At 32.7% G+C, this 26,805-nt stretch overlaps 2 protein-coding genes across 8 annotated transcripts in view; both read left to right on the plus strand.

Moving 5' to 3' along the window:
• Positions 1 to 26,805, plus strand: part of LOC129754530 (neurocalcin homolog) — a 424,186-nt gene that overhangs the window by 134,896 nt on the left and 262,485 nt on the right. The gene's annotated exons all lie outside the window — the stretch shown is intronic.
• Positions 1 to 26,805, plus strand: part of LOC129754532 (neuronal calcium sensor 2) — a 364,232-nt gene that overhangs the window by 124,955 nt on the left and 212,472 nt on the right. For 4 of the 5 annotated variants that reach the window (XM_055750663.1, XM_055750665.1, XM_055750666.1 and 1 more), the window contains exon 2: positions 17,348 to 17,854. The exons of the other annotated variant lie outside the window; for it this stretch is intronic. The gene's annotated coding sequence lies outside the window, so the exon portion shown is untranslated. The remainder of the gene's footprint in view (positions 1 to 17,347; positions 17,855 to 26,805) is intronic. 5 annotated transcript variants of the gene reach the window in all.

Consider the following 26,805-nt stretch of genomic DNA (forward strand, 5'->3'; position numbering starts at 1 on the left):
CGTTACTATAAATGTAATCAGAAACGAATAATATGGAAGATTAAGAGTATCGTATTGACTTATGCGGGCAGTTTAACCAATGATAATTTTTGATTCAAAGGATATTTAAATGATGTTTTTGGATATTAACTGCAGGCCACCCAAGGTTATTCTCGCTTCAGTTGCATAATTCGAGGCGTCTTAAGCACCTATATTTCGCCTTTAGTTATGCAATCCATGCAGAACTGCATGTTATTTACAGCAATTCATTGGGGTCCTGAAAAATCCTGATTTTTTTCTTCGCGGAGTTCTGATTTTTAACAAAACGACCTGGCACCTCTGCCTCTGTTGGACAATCGCAAAAAGCTGGGCGCATACAGCAACGGGTGGATGCATTTAGAGGAAAAGTAGGCAAGGGGTACCAAAAGTTTCTCAGTGGTAGAGGGTGGTGACGGAGCGTTCTTTGACAGCCAGATGTTCGCCTACCATGCCTACGATTACGATTGCCTGTCACAATGTGGTCGATTCCGTGTTTTGGTATATTAACACGCCCGTAGCTGTACTCGCCCTGGCAAAAAGTGTTGATCAGGGATGCCGTCCGAATAAATTTCATCACTTTTTTTTTTCATTAATTTACATACAATGATCAAAAAATTATTTGAGAAATCTGATTTAATTTCCAATTTTTATTAATCTACACGAAAATCTTGAACTCAGAACAGTTCTCTTGATGTTAGACACTAGACATTAGAACATTTTTATATCATTTTACTTATTCAAGTTTCTAAAATTTCCATGGTGCAAGAATAGGATTTTTTTTTAAATTTTTATTACTGACACCTCTCATTTATTCGTGTCCGGAATACACGCTATCACTAGTTACACGAATTTCTCGAAAAAGCGCTGAAGATAAATTTTAAACAGATTCAAACCGCCTGAATGATAATATTTTTTACTTTTTAATTTCAAAACATAATTTCACAGGGACTATTTTTTTTGTTGAATTGTTTCTACTTAAAATTGCCTATAAGTTGGTTATGAAAGGTTTACGTTTGTTGATTTATTTTTCTTAATGTTTTTTCGCAATTCTATGAATCTTTTTCCCAAAAGTTTTTTCTACTTTGTTACTGATGTTAGAAATAAATAAAAAATTATCATTTTGATCCTCTTGTGAAAAATTTATGAATTTCTGCAATTTATTTGGACTGTTTTTTTTTATGGAAAAATATCCAAATTGGATCCAATAATAAAGAGTCTTTTCGAAAAAACTGCAACACTTTGTTTTGTGAATACCCAAGCAACCAAAAGTACCATAGAGAGGTACCATAGAAGCTTAATCAGCTTATGCGAGTGTTCCTAAAGAATGCTTATCAATCTAAAGTTTAAGTAATTAAAGCTACTTTGAAGTTCATTTCAATGGCTGAAGAGAATGCTATTCAGCCCTTAAGAGAACATATAGAACATTCTACGCGTCGAAAAAAAAAATGCGTTTCACACATTGCTCTGACTTCCAGATGACAGATTGCGAGGTTTCAATTTAATTGATTTGAGTGTTGACTTTTACTACAGATTTAATAACAAGCTACTTGCGCTTCGGGAATTAAACCACTGCTTTCCAGATAGCAAAGAAATTCCCCAGCCTCTCGACCAATTCAGCAATAGTTCTTTAGAGCATTTATTAGAAGTATCTAAATTTCACTATGAAATGCTTAAAGCCATAATAAAAGTCGATGGGATTTTTTTTTATTTGTTTTTCGATACACTAAATAAATAATTACAAAGTTAATCATCACAATTTATTTATTGAAAAGGCATGTACATAAGTTTTTCAGCATTCACAAAAAAAAAATCACACAGGACACTTTACAGAGTTCAAGTGATGTCAAAATAGCTGGGATCCCTATTCACGACGCGGTTTCCGAAATATTAACTGCAATGAGCCAAAAAATGACTGAAATGCCAAAAATAAATTATAATAAAATCCTTGAAATCCTCCTAAAGGTTCCAGATAAGATCTTATTGGTTCGTTAGAAAGAGCATAGCAGACACTATGATTGCTTTTTCAGAAGATGTCGCATAAAAGGTGCATTGAAGTTCCGTCTTTAATGCTTTAGCCCTTCAGAAGGCGATGGAAGTTTCTGAGGAACTTTTACGTTATGTGAGTTCCTGGAAGTCCCGTAAAATCTTTGTGTAGCCAAATGTTTACTTAGGGATCCCGCGATTAAATAAGTTAGTATGCGATAATTGGTTGCTTGGGTAGCTTTTGAATGCGTGGATGAAAATTGGTAAAACTTTCAGTGAGTTCATTCACTCAGTGAGTTTATTGACCAAAACTTTCGAGATCATGAAAAATCCAGCAAACTGCCACTGAAAGACTCCAAAACAGCTGGAAACCTGCTATTTGACCAAAATTTCAATGTTTTCAATAAGAGCCCTAGGGAATCTGGCTGTGACCTAAAATTCTAATAAAAGTAGCGATGATTGACTCCTTGAAAGAAAGGAATGTGAAAGGTTTATTCAAGCCCAATCAAATCATTTCAATTGTAGAAGTGGTTAAAATGGTGAATTCTCCTGCCTGGCTCATTCTTCAGACTGAAAGTAGGCTAAACTTCGTGATGGCATGTTTAAAAAGTGTTTGACCATTAAAATAAACAAAATAAGGCGACCAAGCCGCTTAATAGGTGGACAGCTACCGGGTGAAATAAAACAAAATAAATCGAAATGAACTGCAAAACGAATGTTTAAGTGAGCACCTGGCAGATCTCCATCCAGAAATTTCTCGGTTATTTCCACAAGTTTCGATACCGTGATGCAATAGCCGTGCTTCAATCAAAACATATATGCCCCAATTTTCACATTGAACTGCATGGTTTTGGCAATAACCTTGAAAAAAAACGTAGAAATGTTAGCATCTAAGCCAGTTCTTTTTGAAACTTTTTATCTGATTTTTCAAATATCTTGAAAATAGATGTCTTTAAAGCAAAACTTGTAGAGCTCATCTCACAGAAGTTTTCAACCGAAATTGGACTTGAAATGTTAAGAATAAGTTTAAGATATTTTGTATCTCAATAAACAAAATTTGAAAACTCGAAAAAAAAAACTTAAAATTCATTAAACTATGTCAAATGGCAGCTGGAACGCAGTCGATTTACCTTCCATCGACATAAGTGAAATTCATCCAACTCGTTTCCTCTCTAAGTAAGAAGGAAACGGAAACAGATGTCACTGGTTCTGGCATCGAGTCGTTTAGCATTACGTCTTAAGTGCCTGCAGCACTACTTCTACTAGTTGATGGTGGCATCTGTATGGTTCTAGTAGGATGTCACCATCAGAAGGTAGTTGGTAACTTACCCAACAAGAGTTTTCCCGGGTGGTGGCAAAAGAAAGTGTTCTCCTGTGCACCGGTACCTTTAGAAGAGCCTTCAGCGCAAAAGGTGTGACGTAGATGCAAATCCATGGATCCATTCTGAAGTGGGTGTTGCAGTCTGTCGGGTGTCGCCGTCTCGAGTCAGTCGATTCTTGACTGAAGGCAATGAAGAAGGAAATGAAAAAAGGGATCGCTCCCGTGTGTTTCAAGTTTTCTACAGTTGGAGCTAGGAGATGAAATGAGAATGTCATTATCGTTGGTGCTCTTTGGGGTGATCCTTCGGTTCCTGCCCTTTGATAGAATCGAAATCGGAATGGCCTGTGGTTGTTTTCGGAAAGGTACCGAGAAATCTGAAAGGATTACAGTTTTCCATCTGCCCTTCCGAGAAGTCATCCGGGGTAAAAGTGATATAGGATGTTACGTTTTGTTTAAATTTTTGCTTACGTTCAAACGACTTATAAGCTTGAATATTTGTTTCCAAAGTTTCAGATGGAGAAAACCTCATGCATACTTTAAATATTTTTGTCTTTCTCTCTGTTTGTGGCATAACATTGACCTTTGCAAAAGGGATAATAATAAAGGAAAATTAACTTTCATAAATCCGCTTACGAGAAGAAGGAGGCCTATAAGGGTTCTCAACAGTTTTACCACCCAATCCTCCATAATGCTGGAGCAGTACCAAATCAGCTTTTACTCAAACTCAACCCACACACTTGGGCCGGCTGCTCTCGGGTGCAGTCTCAGAACCGGAATAGAATTAGTCCTTCTGGGATCCATTTCTCAATCAATGACTACCAAAGGCAGGGTGAAAATAAATAAAGAAAACCGGGAATCGAAAAAAAAAACAACCCGATAGACAGCAAATCGGTAAGATATAGACTGGCAGGTTAAGAAATGTCACTAGATTGAGACAGATTTTGTTTATGCAATTAACGAAAAAAAAAATTGAGCTCTTTTTAACATCCAAGATTCAAGAATCGTCATCGTCAGTATCTTTAAAATTTTTAGATTTTTCTCTTGATGTCAAAAAGAACTAAACAAAAGTTGAACCATCCTAACACGCATCACAATCTTCCTTTCGGAACATCTTGATCAATTCCCACATCGAACCGGGGATGGTTTGATATGCTTGTTTATTGTATTTTTCTCTCGAGTTGTTTTTTTATTGCTTGTTTTCGGTTGCCTAGATGGATGGGTGGATGGATGAGAAGATTGGATAGTTGGTTGGTTTAAGATGGTTTTTCTTGCTCTTCTGGCTTCTTTTGAGAAGAGAGTTCAAAGTTGTGCCCCATCGCTATCAATTGGATCGCTGGAAGTTCGGTCCGGGTTTTCTGCTGTATCTGCTCTCTGGAGCCACCGTCACCAGACTAAACTTCACCTCAATCCTTCACCAAATCGCCCACGTTCGTCGGAGCTTAGCTTAGCGAAAGGAAACCGGATGGGAATTCTAAACTGTCTTCTTGTTGAAAATTTCCAAAACTCTGTCACAAGCTGGAGATGAACCTTAAGAGCGAGCGTGTGGCACAGCGAACCGTGAAATGTTTTCCCCGGGAAAAATTGGGAACGTTTTCGAAGCAGTTAGTAATTTATTTTGTTTACGAATGAACAAGTTCTTGTTTCCAGAGTAAGTTTACGGTACATTGTTTACCCCTTTCAACCGAGCCGCATTTGCAGAGGTTTATAAAAAAAAATTGTAAAAATTAATGTAGAAGCTGCACAGAATGGTTAATATATACTTAATATTTTAGATTTTTATCTTTCAAAACGCAAGTCTCATAAGATGAACAAAATGACTGAAAATCGCAGAAACGATTTACTATCGTTTAGTATTAAAAAGGAAATTTTTTAAACGAAAACAAAATTTTGACAATAAATAGCGAAAATTGAAAAATTTTTAATGGTTGAAAATTCAAATACAAATATTTTTATATCATATAACTATTTAAAATATGTTATTCATGGAACTTTAAGGAAACATAGGGATTTGGATGAAATGAGTAAATCTCATATAGTGAATCTCATATTATGAATAAAAAAAGAAAAAAAAATCTATTTAAAATGAAAAAATGTCTATCAGAAGAATATTTAGTAAAGAATAAAGATCCGAAAAAAATAAAAAACGAATAAAAAATTTAAAAAATAAAAATTTAAAAATGCAATCAATTAATTGAAAAACTGATATAATTATATTCTAGGTACTGAAGAAATTATTAATTAATACAAAATAAAAATGCAAAAACAGTAAAAAATAAATAAAAAACTCTAAGGAAATGCAGTTTTGAAGTGATAAATTATAAAGAAGGATAAAAATAAAATGAAAGAAAAAGAAAAGATGTGGCATAAAAAAGACAAAAATAGATAAAAAAAAATTAAAAACATAAAAAGTCAAAAAGAGATATGAAAAAGACAGAAGAAATAAAGAAAAAAAAAATAAGTAATCAAGATAAAAATGTTAAGAAAGATAAATAAGCTAAATAGAGATAAAAAAGAAAAAAATGTTGAAATGATAAAAAAGATGAAAGAGACACATCAGATTCAAAAGATAAAAAAAAACCATTGTGAAACATATGAAAAGAATAGAAAAATACATATAAAAAAGAAGACAAAACAAATGAAAATAACAAAAGGATAAAAGATAAATTAAGATCAATAAGAAAAAAACAAATTCAAAAACCTGCAAACATACCAAATAAAAGAAATCAGAAAAAAGATACGTAAAGAATAAAGACAACATTAAAAATAAGGTGCAGAGAATAATAGGGATAGGAAAAAGAAGACGTAGAGAAAAGAACGTTGAGAATGAAACGATGGAAAAGAGAATAAAAACAACGGAACAAAATCATAAAAGGAAAAAAAAAATAAAATTAATAAAAAAAAATAAAATGAAAGAAAAAAGAATAAAATGAAAGAAAAAAAAAATAAAATGAATGAGAAAAAAATGAATGAAAAAAAAATGAATGAAAAAAATGAATAAAAAAAATAAATGAAAAAAAAATGAATGAAAAAAAATAAAATATCTAAATGGAAAAAAAAAATTAATAAAAATAAATAAAATTAATGAAAAAAATAAAATAAATGAAAATAAATAAAATTAATGAAAAAAAAATAAAAAAAATTAGAAAAAAATAAAATTAATGAAAAAAAATAAAATTAATGAAAAAAAATAAAATTAATGAAAAAAAATAAAATTAATGAAAAAAATAAAATTAATAAAAAAAATAAACGAAAAAAAATAAATGAAAAAAAATTAAATTAATGAAAAAAAAATTAAATAAATGAAAAAAAAATTAAATAAATGAAAAAAATAACATAAATGAAAAAAAAATAAAATAAATGAAAAAAAAATTAAATGAAAAAAATAAAAAAAAATGAAAAAAAAAATAAAATAAATGAAAAAAAAAATAAATAAAAAAAAATTAAATAAATGAAAAAAAATCAAATAAATGAAAAAATAAAATAGATGAGAAAAATAAAATAGATGAAAAAAAAATTAAAAAAAATTGAAAAAAATAAATAAATGAAAAAAAAAAAATAAATAAATGAGAAAAAAAAAATGAAAATAATGAATGAAAAAAATAAATTTAAAAAAAATATTAAAAAATGAAAGAAAAAATTTAAAAAAATTAAAGAAAAAAATGAAAAATAAATAAAATAAATGAAAAAATAAAATAAATGAAAAAAAAATAAAACAAATGAAAAAAATAAAATAATATGACAATAAAATATATGAAAAAAATAAATGGAAAAAACTAAGTTAATTAAATAAAAAAATATATATAAATGAAATAAAACAAATTAAATAAATTAAATGAAAAAATTAAATAATTTAAATAACAAAATTTAACAGCTGAAAAAAAAAATGAAATAAATGAAAAAAAATTAATGAAAAAAAATTAAATGAATGAAAAAAAAATTAAATGAATGAAAAAAAAATTAAATAAATGAAAAAAAAAATAAAAAAATTAAAAAAAATCAATGAAAAAAAAAATGAAAAAAAAAAATAAATGAAAAATGACATTCGGACCCTAGCTCTAATTTCCGTTACAAGCCAAAAAAAAGTGAGTTGAACAGGACCGGACACAAAGTGTCAAAAATTATCAGACCATACAAATTAAAAATCCTTCTGGAATGTAATTTGACTTGGCAATTTCTAACAGAAAAAAAAGAGCCAAAATATTCTTGTTTTTTTTTGTCAAATGTTAACTGTTTGAATGTAAAAAATCCACAAAACATCGTCGATGCTCTGTTTAACCAACAGAGAATCTTTTTTTTAGGTGCTACACATTCACGTTTGTTTTTCTCGGTATGCCAAAAAATTAGCTTGGTGAACTGGTTCAATCTCTATGATTCAGTAAATAAGATGTTAATCGTATTATATGCTGCCTAAAATCTTACTTAATTCTCAATTTAGAACAGCACACACCAATTATACACTGAATAATGTGAATCATTCTTAACGTTGTCAATGTTAGATCCTTAAATCTCAACTGAAGGTCCGAGCTGTGCTAGTTTTTGTCAAACGTTAGTTGAGCAAACGGAATAACACCACAAAAAACCGTTGATGTTCCATTTACATCTCTGCAAATGTTGAGCTCCGTACACATTTAGATTTGTTTAAAAGGCAATGAAAGAGCGGGCTTTCTAGTTTAGATATACACGCTTATGGTTGAGGCCTCCTGCACGTGAGATCATTGCAAGCAATGTTTCCTCACGGCTTTCGGGTTCGTATTTATTTATGTGGAAGCAAATGGAAGTGGTTTCCGGAAAATAAAGTTAGTTTGTGGTACAAACCCAAGCAATGCTAGAATAGCCAGTTCTGGATTTGATATAGCATACGGTAAATTATTTGTCTCAAATTTTTTTTTACTTTTCATAACTAACGTTTAGATTTTTTCTTAACTTTTTATCACATGGTATAAAGTGTTTAAAAAAAATCTAAACGTTAATTATGAAAAGAAACAAAATTTTGAGACAAATAATTTACCGTATACTATATCAAATCCAGAACTGGCTATTCTAGCACTTTAATTAGCATTTTATGATAGCATTTAGATCATGGGTGGCCAAACCACGGCCCGCGGGCCACATGTGGCCCGCAATCAATTTTTTGTGGCCCGCGAAGCTTATTTTGGAAAAGCTATGTTCTAAGAATTGAACGATTTTCTTGGTCTGCGTATATTACTTGGAAAAATATATCTTAATCTCATCTAACTAAATTCAAGATAAAGATATGAACATCTCTTTAAGTTATTTAAGCCAAAGAGGTAAAAGTGTATTAAAACTTATTTCGATAAAACATGCTTTTAAATGGTTGTGTTTGGTCATTTTTCATACATTTTTCGAACATTTGAACAATTTTCTTTCGAACGTAAAAGAATGCGAATATAATTTTAAAATCTTAAAAATTCAACACATAAAATCGTTTGGCATTATTTACCCAAAATCGATCATTTTTGCACTTATTTGGCTCTGCGGGCCTCATACTGTTTAGAAAAAATTACAATAACAATTTTAAAATTATCAAAATAGTACGGTATTTGACACATTATCGGTAAATTCCATCACAATGTTTCACGTTTGAGTTTCGGTGATTACATACCATTGGTATGAAAAGCATTCTAGCGGACTCAAGTTTAATATTAAGGTGTGTAGATAGCCTCTGACAAATAGTAAGATCGAATCAAAATCATTTAAAAATCGTGAAAAATCACCGAAGCATATCAACATTATAATTGAAATCATACATTTACAACAACTTCAACCATTCGTAACATGAATTCTATTTCAACAACGTCGTTCATCCATTTAAATAGATTAACTTTTGAAAATTATGTAAAATATCGAAATTTTGCTAAGTAAATTTTTCCGGTTTGATATTGTTTGCTCTGCCTCTTGCCCTGTATTTATGAACATCAATGATGAAAAACTAGACAGAATTTACAGTTGAGTATTATAATTCATCTAGAACTGGTTTGGTACTAACTAACAAATCTCTCACAAGAACGACTTTTTTTATTTTGAATTGAAAAATGTGCAATGATAAAAAAGACTCAAATTCGTATTCATCCTGTTCTCATAGAAGGCTTCCAAAAAATTTGGAAAGAGTTGGATTGAGTTGAGGTTGAGGTCCTTACTTTGAAAAATCAATATTTAAGATATAATTAGAGTTCGTTGATAAATTTTTTCTTCTAAATGTCAAAAGCTTGTGAACGCTATTTTTTTCAACAATACCATTCTGCGTTTTTTTATTTGTCTATCAAACTTTTCTAAGGAAAACGGTGAACTTCAAAACTTTGGAAAATAGTCGTTCATTTTTTTATATTTGTAGACGATAAAATTGATTTCATGTCCATTGTAGTCGCACCATTTGACATTTCTGGGATGAATAAACCGATGAGATTTGAAATTCCTTGAAAAAATTGACGTACATACAAGTTGGGAGGGATAATTCATTTCGTATTGCGTAAAATTTATACTATTTTTCGAATGGAGCAAAATTTGTAAAAATATGCAAGTAACAAAAACGACCTATTAAGATGAATCCATACTGAGGTTGCCAGCAAGTATCCGGGCCGGAAAAATCCGGACTATTTTCATCAAAAAACCTGGCAAAATCCGGGCATTTTATTTTAAAATTGTCAATCAAAACAACAGGCTTTATTAAAAGAAAATCGATAACAAAAAAAAAACATGAAAAAATGTCCAACAAACGTTCTCACCAGATTTTGAATCGTATTTCAGACTTCCGCAAAACCTTTCATGATTTTTTTTTGTTTGGTTTGGCAAAATAAAATGAATAAATCCGAGCATTTTTCAATGAAATCGGGGTAACCAAGCCGGGTAACCGGAATTTCTCCCAAATTTTGTTTTATATATCCGGGCAAACCCGAATAAAACCTGGAAATCTGGCAAGTTTAATCTTTACTCGATGTTACCTAGGCATATGTTTTCATAGCGCTTTCAAAAATCCGTTATTATTATAATTTCTTTTAATACTCCAGAACAATTTGTATTTTTGGCCCGCCAGCGAATCGCATTTCTAACATTTGGCCCGCATGTTGAAAATGTTGGCCACCCATGATTTAGATTATGTTTTTTTACTCTCTGGAGCCACTTTAATTACTGTAATTTCTATATAGATTTTGAAGAACGTAATCTATCATCGAAGTTTAGTTCGAATTGCATAAATTGCACTAACGTTTAGTTTTTTTATTCAAACTTTTTTATACCATGTGGTATGATAGCTTTTAGATTATGTTTTTTACTCTCTGGAGCCACTTTAATTACTGTAATTTCTATATAGATTTTGAAGAAGGCAACCTATCATCGAAGTTTACATAAAATTAAAAGAGGTTTCATAGAGTTAAAAAATATTAGTATCAAACACCAACTTTGAGTCTGGATAAAAAAAACTATGAGTTCTTGATTCAAATCCACCTCTCAATGAAGACATCGCTCTAAGCTCAGACTAGTATTTTGCATTATTATTGCACCATAGAAAGTGGAATGGAGCCGTTGAAACCACTTCCAGAACTGTAATGACGAAAAAAATTTCAAACAAGCTACAGCAAAAAAATAACCTACCGTCTCATACGTATGATAGTAGAGCCCCGAAAAAAATTAGACATCCACCAACAATAAACAAATACTTTCGCCCAAGTTATTTCTGTTCCGAGATTTCATTTTACCATTTCGAGACGAACGATTTTGCTCATAAAAATATTATCATTAAGCAGCCAGCAAACGAAAGGCAGTACGAATTTTTGGGTGCCGGCTGCTTTCAAAAAGACTCAATTTGGGGGGTTTAGGAAGTTTTCAAGTTGGAAAATATATATTATGAAAACCCATGACAGACAGCGTTGCAGCGCACCAAGTGAAACGGAAAGCTTCCTTGTTGTTGATATTATTTGGAGTAGAAAGGGATGTCGAGTATTTTTAGAACCCTCGCATGGCTCAAAACTCCGGCACCATGACTGTGTGGAAAATATCACATAGACCATTATAGCAGAGACAGCCCTCAACATGAAGAGATGGGGGGAGCCTTTAAAAGTGCGATGATCCTTGGCAAATTTTACCGCTTTATTGATCATAAAGGCGGCACACTGTTTAAATATGTTCAGGATTTAGTGAATTTTTGGGCTGTGGTGACGAGGAAGAGCTGTCAGAAGGTAGGAAATCGAGGTGGCTTACAACAATATGTTTGCCTGTTTTCTAAAAGCATGCCATCAAATGTGTGTATTTGGGAGCTTTCAACTTTGAGTACGTGTCTAAATTACCTAACATGTTTCGGTAGGATGCTTCCAACTGAATATGAGAGAAAAATCAAAGCTGTAAATGGCTCTGTTATGTGAATGAGAAATTTTTTCAGTCAGTGTTATGTTTGAACGCTCAAAAAGTTATATTACCAAGTCATTAGTATTTTTTAGTTAAAAAAATTAAATGTAAATTTGAAATTTGACTAGAAGTAAAAAAATGATATAGCATAATGTTAGAAGAAATTGCAATGACTAGGATTAAAACCGACTGAGATGCTGAGATTTGATGTCCTTTAAAAAACCCGATTTAACACACTTAACAGTGGTTTGGAGGCTTTCTTACAGAGTGTAAATTATCTTTGGAAATATATGACACAATGATGGATACCTTATTTCTGAATTATATATGATTAATCTACAAAAAAAAATTATGATTTGAAAAATCGAAAGCAAAAATAACTAAGCTCAATTTAAAAAAAAAGATGGCCAGTACGTTTTTTGGAGGATATGCGAACTGATATTGAAGGAGTTCATTTACTATCAAAATATTTCAAACTGTTTAAGTTTGAGGGCAATATATTTCGACGCTCACTATTGGTCAAGAGGTTAGCCTCCTAAACTCTCATGATAGATATCGTGGGATCGATTCTCGGCTGTTTGACGAACTTTTTGTCAAATTTTTTATTGCCTCGGTATTTAATTCAGCGATTGCTGGCTACTGCTGCTGAGCAAATGGTGACCTTTTTTGAAGCCAACGTAAGCATGATATGTTCAATGAAATAGAAAAATTTTAAACAATTTTGTTTTTTTTTGGTTTTGAGATATGACCTACAGGAAAAAAATTCAATTTTTTGATACTAAATTCATCAAAATCGTGAAACCTAGAAAAGGAGTTAATGTGGTAAGAACGTTTTAATGTAACATACAAATTCACGGACATCATCGTAACTCGTCGAGCTGAGTCGATTGGTATATAAAGTGGGGTCTTGGACCCTTAATTAATGATATCCCCAACTGACCGTTCGCTATGCCTTTCTGTAAGAAAGCCAAAAAAGGTAAACTGTTTTTTTTAATTTCACAGCATCTGGTGACTCTAAACTTCTTGTAACTTTTAAATGAATTTAGTAAATGATAGAAAATTTCAAGTATATCAATTCATCTGAACATTTTAAGAATCTTAATCAGTAACATTCTAGCGCAAGGAATATTATTGAACATTGGACAACTTTTTCAGATTGCGCAGATATTTATGCGAAAATCGGGGAAAGTGCGGTCCGGCCCGGTTGCCCGGATTTTGCTGCTTTATTTGCCAAATCAAAAAAAAAAAAAAAAATAAAAAAATGTATTTAAAATATTTTTTATTTATGCGTTTAAAACAAAATTTTTTTGAGCACTTTTTATAAAAGTAATCATGGACGGACGAAGCCTGAAATAAAATTAAAAATCTGCTCAAAATTAAAACAAATTAGGTTTTATTTTTTTAAATTTTTGTAAAGTAATTCCTGAGTAACAAGCCCGGATATAACCCGGATTTTTGGTCGAAAATTTTCAAATGATATGCCCGGATTTAGCCAGGTTTATATTTAAAATAGCCCGGGTTTTGTCCGGCCCGAATACATGCTGAAAAAATCCTGGCAACCTTATTTTAGACTATTTTTATAAAAAAGAACTCTCAACTTATTTCTTCTAATTCCAAGCGCGTTGCAGTCTAACTTTGGCAAATCTGTAGTTAGAGCTTTTCGGTATGCTCCAATAGACCGCTGCAAGCTTTGTATGGAATTTCAAATTTATTAATTTTATACACCTTAAATAACTTTTTTTTGATTGTTTTTACTGCCAAAAATGGAATAAAATTCTTGGAAGCCTTTCATTTAGTCCTGAATTAGTGCGAGAAATTTTTAATTGAACCAAGATTTTTACAAGAAAACAAAAATTTTCATTCATAAATCATCAGAGATGTTCTGAAAATTCAGCAAACTATAACTTTAAATACGCTATGATTCTAGTAGAACATTTCATGTGAACAAACTACAAACTTTACTTGAACCCCAAAGAAGATATTCGATTTTATACAAAAATATTTCCAAGCAATTATTTTGAATTTTAGCGTTTTTGACTGCTCATTTGAAAGCTATTTAATGGTAGGATGGAAACAAAAACCCAAAAAAACTGCTTTGCATAGCCTTATTGGTTTGTAAATTTATATAACTTTGGCAAATGATCATGGAATTATTTAAGGTTTAAGCTAGCAAATCCTGCCGTTCTAAAATACTTTTCAATAGATTCTGATGATTTATTTTGAAATCGTTGTAACTTTTTTCATTAAATACTTAGCTTCTTCTCATGTACGTAAAAAATGAAGCTTAAAAAAAAGAAACAACCAATAAATAAAGATAAACCGAATCATTTTAAATTTCACTCTGATGCTCGGTTACCCAAAAGGCATATAAACATCTGGTTGCAGCGGTCTCAATACACTGTTTTTCATTTCATTAAAAAATATTCAAGAAAAACTAAAAAACAGTAATGGTATTCGAACAAATTGTCTCGTTTTTCAATGCAAAATTAAAATTAAAATCCTGACACCCTTATCTTATTTAAAAAAATCTGCAAAAAATCAATCGTCCACTTGACCTAAATGGAAACTTTTCTGATAGCAAGCGTTTAGAAGTTTTGAAAAATCGACGTTTAGAAATATTTTTTTTTTTAGATTAGGAACATATTTAGATCCTGATTTAGCGAATTCAAAATCAATTTTAAATTAGCATTGTGAATGTCGAACCTGTAACCAAAATTGATTTTAAATATCCAGATTCTTAAAGATTTTTTTAGTGCAGATCTTCAAAATATTTCTTTAAAAAAAACCTTCTTTTACGGTTTAAAAAAGGACAATTAGCCGGTTAGAGCTATTGAGACCCTGATTACTGTTCAGCTGTATCTTCAAAACTACTGTTATTTATTATTTCCCATTTCCCTAGCTTTCCTTTCTAGGGAATATCAGAATGTTTCATGTATCTAGCTTAACCCGTTCCTGAGATATCGCATTGAGAAGGCACAGTTCGGGTCATATAGAAGAAAGGTTTATTTGACAGTTTTTGCCTCCACCGGTATTCCGAGAGCGAAGAAATTTTGTGGAAGTTTGTTGCTCCCAGAATCCGGTAAGAGATTTTCTGGAGGAGATCAACCGTATAAATCTTTTATAATTCTACAGCATAAGTCAAATTGCCAAGTTTGTAAAAAAGAATGGAGTCTGAAGTTTCATAATTGAGGCTCTTAGAATTAGCGAGATGTAAGTTCCCAAATAATAGTTTCGTAAAAAACGAGCTTCAAAACTGTGAAAATGTTCGATTTTTCAGACAGATTTTTTTTTTAATTCGAGCAGTTTTAATTCAATCGAAAAAGATTTTATAAAAAATTGAGTTTTGCACCATTAGATTAAGATATGAAGATTCGATTGGTTTACATTACCCAAAATCAATTATTTTTGCACTTACATTAGACTTGCCAGATTTCCCGGATTTATCCAGGTTTGCCCAGATACTCCGTCCGGTCTGTCCGGGAAAGTCCGGTCTGGCCCGGTTGCCCGAATATCATTGGAAAAAGCCCGCATTTTGCCTGAACTTTAGTTTGCCAAGTCAAACAGAAAAAAATTGTGTTGTAAAAATGTTTTTTTTGGCGTCCAAAATTAAGTCTTATAGAAAAAAAAAACATCGAATGATTTTTTTTATATGCGATTTAAATTCTGCTGATGAGTTTTGACGAAAATACTAATTTTTTGTTATTTTTTTTTCTTTAAGTATTTCCTGGGTTTTGACCAAATTTTTCCGGATATCGCCCGAATTTTTGGTCTACAATTTGAAAACATATGCCTGACTTTTTCTAGGTTTTTAGATAAAATGGGCGGAATTTGTTCGGAACGGATACGTGCTGAAAAATTCTGGCAACCTTAACTTACATTCAACCCTCTGACCTTGAGGTCCCTAATTTTTGTGATTTTTTGTCCGAATGGAGAAAACGCGGTACTCGTTTCACAGATAGTTTCCTTATGACATGTGTTGACAAATGTTCATTGTTCATGTCCGATGCCAAGACGATCTGTTTTTATTGAATTGGGGAATTTGAGGCACTGGCCAAAGCTCTTTAATCAATTTTGACGGTCGCCATGTATGAAGTAGAGTCGTATTAATAAAATTTCATACTCCACAGGCTATCATGGGCTAGCTAAATTTCCAAATCATAAGCAATCTATTTGTATGTTTTCTTTTTTTTTATCATCGTTTACTAATTTTGCTATGGATTATGTAGGTATTAGGTATTATAACTTTTTCACAGATGTGATTTGATACCAGGTAATATGTTTCTACAGTTTTTGTTTCCTCAAAAATATGTATAATTGATAGAATCCTACTCTACCCTGGATGATGTGTAGAAGTGAGGACCTAAAAGGACTAAAGGAGACTGGGAAATTTTAGTTTTTATGTGTTCAATAGACTGCCCCAAATTTGTATAGGAAATTTAAAAACTGTTAAATGTTATGCGCAGGAAACTAATATTGATCCTGCCAAATTTTGACCGAATAGGATCACGGGAAGGGGTCGCCCAACGAGTCTGAAGTCCGGTCATTTGGGGCACTTGGTGTCCAAGGATGTGTAATATACAATTCGAAAGATCATGACGAGACACGAACCGTTTGTATGGGACCGAAAAAGCAACCGTGGAAGAAAAAAAAAATGAACTAAGGAAGTTGAAATATTTCAAAGAATAGAATGCAAACCTAATGGACCTGGACCTGAGACCAATTTTTAAATTTGGTCGACATGCAGAAAATCTTATGTCAGAATGTTAGCTTTGTACTGATTTTCTACCGAAAATAACTGTTATTTCATAACTATTTTCTCCCACGGTAAATTTTTTCTTTGGCCCTATAGAGACTTTTTTTGTCTCGTTAAGATCCTTCCTACCGTATATCGCAAGGTTTTCGAAATGTTCCGAATAATTTCCAACGTTATATATTTCTTGTGATGTAGGTACAGGAAACGATTTACCCAATCGTAAAATCATAAATCTGCTCAAATGCCTCTATTTAGGATGCTATTTTCGTCAAACTGGACATCACATCAAACAAAAAAAAAAGGTTCACACAAACACACGAAACCAAATGTGCAGAAAATCAATTTCCCCATCGATGAAAGGTGGCCTCAGCTCAGCTCCCCTGTTGCATTCTGCGGATTGATGACATTGCGCTCGTTTGTTGTTTTGGGACACGTGTGTATATGTATTTTTGATCCCCCAAGGGAGGGGGTCAACAGCACCTGTTGAAATTCATTTAAAAATTCAAAGATGCCCTGCTTCCTCCCTTTTTGCGGTGACCTGACACGCGTCGCTCCCAGTTGAATGTGTCGAGGGATTGGTGATTGAAAATGCAATTTGTTCGTAGCAGGGTGGGAATTTTGTACTAACGTTGGTGTGGGTTTTTGTGTTTGTGGGTGTGTTTGGATGCCAGAAATGCAATTATAAGTGCCATTTCACTGGGTTGGATTAATGGAATTTGTCATGTATTTCAATTTCGGTTTTTCGGGACAAAAACTTTCAGTGCTTGAGATAAAATATAACCTGACAAGTGAAAAAACTCATCGAGGAAAATGGCGCTCCAACAAACCTTACTCATCAATTGCTCTAAAGACTGTGAACATAAAGCTGTTAAATATAAAGTTTATTTATAATAAAAAATCTCTGATTTTTACAGGAAATGTGTGATTATAAAAATGTCCTTTAAATAAGGATCACTTTAACAGTGAGTGCTCGAAAGTAAAAGAGCTAGTGAAACTCAACCTACTGTACGTTGAAAATTTCAACAGTTCGGTCCGTAAAAAAGTGATTGAAAGTGTTCATTTGATGAGCAAAAGTATTGCTCTAATTAGGTAACTCCGGTAGAAAGTTGAAAAAAATATCACTACTGCCCCTCCAGAGAAAAAAAATAGTTTCGATCCATTCCAGTGAATCACAAATGCTCAATTCCCGCAACAAGTTTTAATTGGAAGAAGTTTTCCGTGAATGAAAGCATTCGATCCCGATCAATCGGCCGTGTAGATAGTGAGTGTGGTTTTGAAGTTTCAACTTCTGCTAACAAGTGTACATCTCATCTCATCTCATCTGTTTCGAGTGCATCTGCCTTGCACAGTTTGAAATCACCGAAGCCAATTTTTGGTTTTTCATCTAAGCACCGGAGCATCGGACGACTTTAAATCAAACGGTAAATATTGATCCTAGTTACTGAATTTTCTGAAAATGTCCATCATTTTACCCCCACTTCTCCTTAAAACCTTTGGCTTTGATGGCTCGTTTAGTAATGATACGTAACTTGACAGTCTCCCCGATAATGAAATTGTCTATTTGCTATTTATTTGTGTTTTTTTGTTTGTTTATTTGAGATCTGAATCCGATACGATTCGGTGAATTTTCGGTTCTGGCCGAATGGACTTTCCAGTCCATCTGTCTATTTGTTTTGAAGAGTTGTCGATAATCGGATCCAAATTACCAAACCGTCGCTCGGTCCGAATTGCTGAGGGTCGATTCGGCACAAATTAAATCTCCATAATGAATGACAATCGATTCCTGTTTGGGATTGCTGGCCAAAGTTTGCCAATAAATAGGCTTTTGCACGCCCAGTTTGATTTCCGATCCAATTTGTTATTGATATTTGACAAAGTTGAAATTGAAACCGGAATTGATTAAGATTTTTTTTCGTAACAATTTGGAATTAATTTTTCCTAATTTTATGTAAGTTTACCTTGAAGTTTGATACTTTTGCAAATATAACTATACGAGATCTTATTTAACCTTCCAAAGCCGTTCGCAAAAAATCCGTTTCGGGGAAATTTGAGTTGTAATTTGATTTCGTTCTCCTGGCTGTAAATGTTAACCGATTTTGATGATATTATATTCATTGTGTAGGTAATTTATTCTTATTACTCAACATTTCAAAATAAAGTCGATATGTATTGCCAGGTTTTTAAAAAACTGGTTCAGAAAGTAAAAAGTCCGGAAAATCAATTTTATTTTTAAAATACTCATTACTTCTGACAACTTTTCTGTATTTAAGTGTTTCATTGATGTTTGAAATTGTCAAGAATCCATCTATCCGACAATAAATATACATGTTGGGGTTCAATGAAAGTTTGAACCGCTATCTCAAATCTTCCGGTAGAAAAAAATCTTACTTTAAAAAAACGACATCCAATTTTGGCTTTGCTTAGCTGTATTTCATTTCCCAGTGAACCGATTTTCAAAACTCAAATTTTAATTTTATGTCGTTAATTTGATCATTGTTTTCATAGAACATACTTGGTCTGTCAAAATTCCTAGTTCTTCAGTATATTGGAATGATGATAAAGATGTTTGAAATATGCGCTTCGGGTCATATTGACCCGAACAGCTTTGGAGGGTTAACATCATAAAATCAACTTTCGAATAACAATTTATTTAAGGAATTCACTGGAAAACCAAGCACGTGTAAAAGATACAATAAAATTTTCTCCGAAAAACTCTACATACTCAAGACGTACAATTCCCTTTTCTCAAGTTTCTTATGTTTTTTTAACCCCCTTTAAAGTTTGTTCAGAAAGTGTTGATTTTCCTTGTTGGAAGCAAAAAATTCGTTCAACCCTTTACCGCGGGATGAAGCAAACTCCGAAAACTTTCGTTATATTTCACCCTTAACAGTCAGCAGCAAGTTGTTTGGGGGCCATTTTTAAGGCCCAAATTTGATGCGAGTGAAAACGCTAGCTGTTTAGCCATTCCTGACACGGTTTCGGGCCCCGTGAAAAAGGTCGTTTTTCTTCGTTTAAGAAGAGGCATCCATCCCCCTTCTTCTGGGTACCAGGGACAGTCCATCTCAATTTTCGAGGACGACACTGTTGTTTCCTCCCGCAGAGTTGACTCCCTGCTAAGGTTGCTCTGCCCCAGAAAAAACAGGGACATTTTCAGCTTAAATTTCATGGTCTAGTTAAGCTGCTTTTGTTTTTTTACAATTACTTCAATTCTGAACAAAATTTTAACAAATTGATTCAAAATATCATTGATATACAGGGGAACAGAATTTTTGGTGCCTATGACTGCTTTAGGAAAATGTTCTTGAATTCGAATCATTTGTCAGATTTTGTATTGTGCCTCTAGTTTAAGTGATAAGCCGTTTGGAAGTTTTAAAACTAACTTCTTTTCGCAGGCAGTAAAATTTTGAGTCATTTAACGCCAAGTCATTTTGAACGCACTTTTGAGAAAAATCAATCTTTGATAACTAATAATCTAACTAACCTAAATAGAAACAAAAACAGATTTTTTTTACCCTCCATTAATTCAAATATTCCAGAATCTCAATAAATTCCACAGTTTTTAGAAAATTATTCAACAAATATAAATAATTTTGGTATCACACAAGAACTTTCATAATTCAATTCACATCTTATTTGAAGGCTGCAAACCGTTTTGACTTACGCTTTATGAAATTTACATACAAAATTGCCTCAAAATTCTCCTTTTTACTGAACATGGACAACTAAACAAAATGATAACTTCTAATACTTTTTTGCAGAAGTCAAAACCGGGCGCGGTTTTTGAGAAAATTGAATTGAATTAAATGTGTGATATAAGGCATACATTTTTTAATCGAATTTTGAAATATTTTCAACAGTAATAAAAAAAAACGAGTGCTGATGGAGAAAAACTAATTTCTTTTTTTTATTTAGCGCGCTTGAATAAGTCTAAATCTTTGCAGTCTTTGCACCTTGGAAAAATGTAAATTATGCTGCCTTTCGTGTAATTGCTTGTGGCTCACTGATTTAAAAATTAATCATTTCAATTTCTTGCAGTGATTAATCACAGTCCCAGCAAATTTGTTCCTGCATATGGAACAAATTAATTTTTTATAGTTGAATACTAATGTTAAAGTAATCAGCGGCTGCCCAATAATCAGCTTGAGCAGTTAATTTAGCTATAGCTGAAATCGAAGATTGTTTGTATGAATGTCTTCTTAAAATAAAAAAAAACACGTGACCGAAATATATTATTGAAACTAATTTAAATTTCTTTATTATAATAGTCAACAAGCCATATACGAAAAAAACATTCCAAACAAATGCAAAAGTTAGAGAATCTTTGGAAAATTTGAAATTAAAATGAGATGCTTTTGTAGGTTCGGCACCTGAATTTTACTGGAAAACATATTTATTGAACATGATATGGATCTTATAACTCGTGCTGATCTTACATTTAGTCAAGTCTATAGTTTCACGTTTCAGCTTTCCCCTTATAACGCCTCAACTTTTTATGTTTCACGTCCAACGGGTCACGAGGACGTAAGACGTAATACATGAGACGTGAAAAGTTAGATGAGATATGAAAAGTGAAATGTTTCACTTCTCACATATGTGTGAATGAGTGTGTGAGAAAGTGAGAAAGTGAGACTTGAGCAACGCATGTGGAATGCGTGACATGAGATGACACATGGGACATGAAACATGACTCGACACATGTGATATGAGAGATGATATATGCGACATGAGAAAATAGAAATGAGACATGAAGCATGAGTTACAAGATATGAGATATGAGATATGAGATATGAGATATGAGTTATGAAATATGAGATATGCGATATGAGATATGAGTATGAGATATGAGGTATGAGATATGAGATATGAGATATGAGATATGAGATATGAGATATGAGATATGAGATATGAGATATGAGATATGAGATATGAGATATGAGATATGAGATATGAGATATGAGATATGAGATATGAGATATGAGATATGAGATATGAGATATGAGATATGAGATATGTGATATGAGATATGAGATATGAGATATGAGATATGAGATATGAGATATGAGATATGAGATATGAGATATGAGATATGAGATATGAGATATGAGATATGAGATATGAGATATGAGATATGAGATATGAGATATGAGATATGAGATATGAGATATGAGATATGTGATATGAGATATGAGATATGAGATATGAGATATGAGATATGAGATATGAGATATGAGATATGAGATATGAGATATGAGATATGAGATATGAGATATGAGATATGAGATATGAGATATGAGATATGAGATATGAGATATGAGATATGAGATATGAGATATGAGATATGAGATATGAGATATGAGATATGAGATATGAGATATGAGATATGAGATATGAGATATGAGATATGAGATATGAGATATGAGATATGAGATATGAGATATGAGATATGAGATATGAGATATGAGATATGAGATATGAGATATGAGATATGAGATATGAGATATGAGATATGAGATATGAGATATGAGATATGAGATATGAGATATGAGATATGAGATATGAGATATGTGATATGAGATATGAGATATGAGATATGAGATATGAGATATGAGATATGAGATATGAGATATGAGATATGAAATATGAGATATGAGATATGAGATATGAGATATGAGATGTGAGATATGAGATGTGAGTTATGAGATATGAGATATGAGATATGAGATATGAGATATCAGATATGAGATATGAGATATGAGATATGAGATATGAGATATGAAATATGAGATATGAGATATGAGATATGAAATATGAGATATGAGGTATGAGATATAAGATATGAAATATTAGATATAAGATAAGAGATTTTAGATATGATATATGATATAGTAAAGATATGCGATATGAGATATGAGATATGTAATATGAAATTTGAGATATGAGATATGACAAATGGGTATGAGATATGAAAAAGGAGATATGAGGTATGAGACATACGGTATTAAACATGATGTTTCACACATAAGTCTTAGAGCGTTAGAGAAATGACGTGAGTCGTGATGAGGTGAAGTGAGACGTGAATAGATGAAGTAAGACATAAAAAGTGGAAACGAGTCATGCGAGACATGTGATTTGAGCCATGAAACGTGAGACACCAGAAAGTTAAAATTGAGATGTGTAAGAGTTGAGAAGTGAGAAACTGAGGCATAACACATGAGGCATCAGGCATGATGCCTCATGTGTTATGCCTCATATAATGTGTGCCATATATAATGTTTACTATGAACCACACATTTTCCAAATCAAGGCTATTTTTGGTGACGTTTTCTGTTTTATGAAGCTTTATATTTGAATTGACTCAAAATTTTGAATTTGGTAGAAGCCATGAAAAATTTGGCCGTTGTCCTCCTTCGGCAAAATATCGAAATATTTGACTTATTTCACTTCACCACAGGTTTTGTGTAATAGCACGATTTAAGATCCAGCCGAAACAGAGCATAAATATTGTGGTACATTTTCAAGTGCCATGCAGGGAAACGGTAGCATTTGGAGGCAATCTTTTTTGAATATTTAGTAATTTTGCATGTCAACGTTATGAGATGACGACTTAATTGCAGCTTCAACATATCATCAGCCTCTTCAAGTATAAGACATTAAGTTCATCAATTTTTTCTCCTTGTTTAACGTCCAAACGAGACTAGTCAACGAAAAGTTTTCGGCAAGAAACCTGCCAGGTGTTTGCTAATTAGTTCATTTTGCTGTCCATTATAAATTTTTTGAAAATTTATCCCCGCAAGCGGTCCAAATATTTTGCGCACGATTTAGCCACCGGATTTTGTTCATTTTTAGTCATCTTCAATACATAAATTCAAAGTTAACTCTCTGTTAGATCCTCTAGAACTCCTCAAACGATTTACCATATAAACTTTGATCGAATTGTTGATTTCCAGATGTTTTTGAGACTCTCATTGGGACTTTCTTGGATTTTTCTCGATCCTGGCCAAACATATTGGTATATGATTTTCTGTAACGGTCTGTAACGGCTTTCTTAAAAACCACTTTACAGATTGTCACCAAATTTTTTACATGTATACATTTCCATACTAGGTAGCTTCACTCTATCCATGCATTCAAAAGTTATTCATAAAATAAAGTGTTGGAATTTTTTTCCCGAATGTACTTCTCAAATCAATGTTATGTAAAGTGTGCAAATTTTTTTTCTGATATCAGGGCAAAAATCTTGCGTGAATATACTCAAAATCTAGAGCAAAGTTGAATCTAAGTGCAAAAAAATCAAAGATTTTTTCAAATTTCAAAAAAAATATGCTTGTGTGCAACGTATAGCTTCTAAATTCAGCTGTCTTGGACACTAAGTGAAATTTTTTTAAGCATTCCGTAGCTGATCTATAGTCATTTTTCCGAAGCATGTTTTTCGGATTTTTTTTTAGACTTTGAATAACGGAAATCTGAAGTGTTGTAGGTGAATATTGTCTGGAAAACATATTTGTGTTACATTATGAGGTTTCCAAAACTATATATTTTGAAAAATCGGTTGAGTAACAAGAGATATATGGCGATTTTAAGCGAGGAGGGTCCAATTGGAACTCAAGGTCTGATTATAGAGTTTTTTTTCTGGGCTTTCAGGGTGCGTCCATAAAAAAGTAACGATACAAAATTAAAGATTTCAAGAATTCATTGAGGCTCCTCGGAGATTTTATTTATTTGCATGCATCCGAAGAATGCTGCAATCCGCCAAATTTCCAATAGTGTCATATTGACACTCAAAAGTTGATTAGGGTTAAGGAAATAATCATGGGTTTGTGACAAGATTCCAAAGTCTATATCGGGGGTTTTCAAGTTTTGTTTGCAATTTTTTTTTTCGAAATATGGGTTTTTTCAAAGTTATAATTACATCATCATTTTTATGAACACTTAGTAGTGCAGAAATAACAAAAAAATGTATATTATTCTAAAACGATTAGGAATGAATGGTGTGCTTGACGAATAACATTTCCACATGAACAATATTAATGGCATGCAACGTACGTTATTCGGTTGGTCATTCTAAATCTCATCAAATCAAGAAAAGGTATGATTAGTTCATTAGTAATGCTAACAAACGTTGAATGTGCATGCAAGCATGCCTTATGAGTTTGCAATAGTAAAGTTAAGTGAGGATAAAAATCAGTCTCGTGAACTTGCACAACGATACTAATTTTGGGTAATCATCAGCTAGGAACAGTGTTTACACATATTTGAAATACTGATACCTTTGGGAGGTAATTACAAAAATCATTTTTAACTACAACCATTGATTGAGTCAAAAATCAAGAGAATCTCATATTTGTATACATGTAAATGATAATTTTTTTTTTCGAATTGCTGTACAAAAAAACTTTGATGACCTTATATTAATTGGACCTCTGACCCGTATACCTCAGAATCGTGTATATTTGAATTTCATGAGCTTACATCTAAGAAACAAACAAGGTTCACAATAATTTTTAAACGTAGTAGAAAAAAAAATTAGGGATACATTCCATTGCCTATGCTTTGAAAAGCTAATTATGACAACAAATTCTACCGATAAAAACGCAACAAAAGCGGTAACAGTGCCATAAAGGTCATGAACCAAAAAAAAAAAAAAAATCAAAAATAAAAAAGCAAAGGCATCAAAACCTACTGGCCTTTCAGTGTAATCATAAACGTCCGGGGTATAAAATGACAAGTTATTAATCACACCCCACGCAAATTGCAAGTTTCACGACTTACCTACTACTCTCAACTCCAAAGAAAGAAAGGCACCGTGGCGTTAAGCCTGCGGGTCACCACCAGGTTGAAGTTCAGTTCATGAAAAAATGGGAGAGGAGGCAGTAGCATTGTAACTTGTAAGAGCCCCTTGGGCTCAACAGAAAAAAAATGGAGAAAAAATAACACAAAATCCTTCACCGAAAGCTGAAAACTGGCAGAAAGGCACGTTCCAAATTTTCCGGCTATCGGAATTGCTTCCCCATTCCGAAAAACGGTTTTGTCGAAAGTGAGCCAAGCTCCTTTTCAAAAGTCCTCCATCTCCACCCACACACCGCAACGATAGGATCTCCCGTGAAGAAGTTCTGTCGACGCAGCCAGTCGTTGTGGTTTTTTTTTCAAGATGGAGGAGGTAACGTTTAGTGATGAAACTGCCCATTTGAAATATTGAAGAACAACAAAAAAGGGGAAATTTAAATCAAGAATTGAATTTGGTTCACAATTTTTAAATTTCAAGAATCAATAGCACGGTAATCCTTGAAGAAAAAAAATCAAACCTAGTTGCGCACATTAGATTTCCCAGTAACGATAGAGAGCGAAAATTGCATGATATATACCACAAACAGGACTAATTACACATGTGTATAATGGAGCAGATTTACAAACTTTCCCTGGCTTTGGTTGGGTTTTTGTTCCATCACATTTACAAACGAAACTTCTTCTGGAAGGACCTAGCTTCGTACATACATAGCTATTTTCGAACCTTTTTGCGCCAAAATGACCTTTACTCGGAGCGCCATGGCCGTGCAATTAGTGGAGCAAAGCAAACGGGCTCCGGTCCTAACGACAACAATCAAGTGAAGGAGGACTAGAAAAAAACTCGGATCCTTTAACGGGATACCTAACAGTTAGATTTTTCCTTTCCCTTAAAAATGTAAATAGACACACTACTCAGGTGTAAATTTTTTGCATTACTTTCTCCTGACTCTTTACTCTTATGCCTGTTTACATAATTTTCTCAAATTTTTACAATTCGAAACAGGGATTCAAAAAATTTATTCGACAGTTAAAAAAAGTATATTGGATTACAGCCGTTCGCGAAATCGGATGTGTCAACAAAAATTCAGGCCTGAATAGAACGTTTACATTATATGTATTGTACTCACATTTTTCCCACGATTCCAAATTCTTCTCTTCACAAGCCAGAAAAGCGTAAAATGCTGAACCGAACCATAAAAAGTAAGAATAGCAACCGAACTAATATTACGTCGCATGGAAAATAAGCACCTGCCTTAGAAGCAGCAACAGCAACTTGATCCACCCCCAATACCCTTTTTCCCCCTTTAGGGCTGGCGCCAACACCATCAGCCTAATGTTAACAGCCAAAGTTTTGCTGCTACCGGGCGGCCGCTGTTTATTCCTTTTTTTGCTCCTTCCATTTCTATATTTTTTTCGGGTTGGTGGCAGTCTCTAATGAATATATTATAGTGTGTTGGTTTTTGCCGTTCGCCGCCGCCGGGCCGCATATGTTTGCTAATAACATCGATGACGTCATTGGTCTGTCGTCGAGGGTCGTCGTCTACCTTTGGAAAAAAAGGATGTGCGAACCTTCAAAAGAAGGGGGGAA

Source organism: Uranotaenia lowii, chromosome 3 (genome assembly GCF_029784155.1).
Source record: "Uranotaenia lowii strain MFRU-FL chromosome 3, ASM2978415v1, whole genome shotgun sequence".
Taxonomy (NCBI): Eukaryota; Metazoa; Arthropoda; class Insecta; order Diptera; family Culicidae; genus Uranotaenia; species Uranotaenia lowii.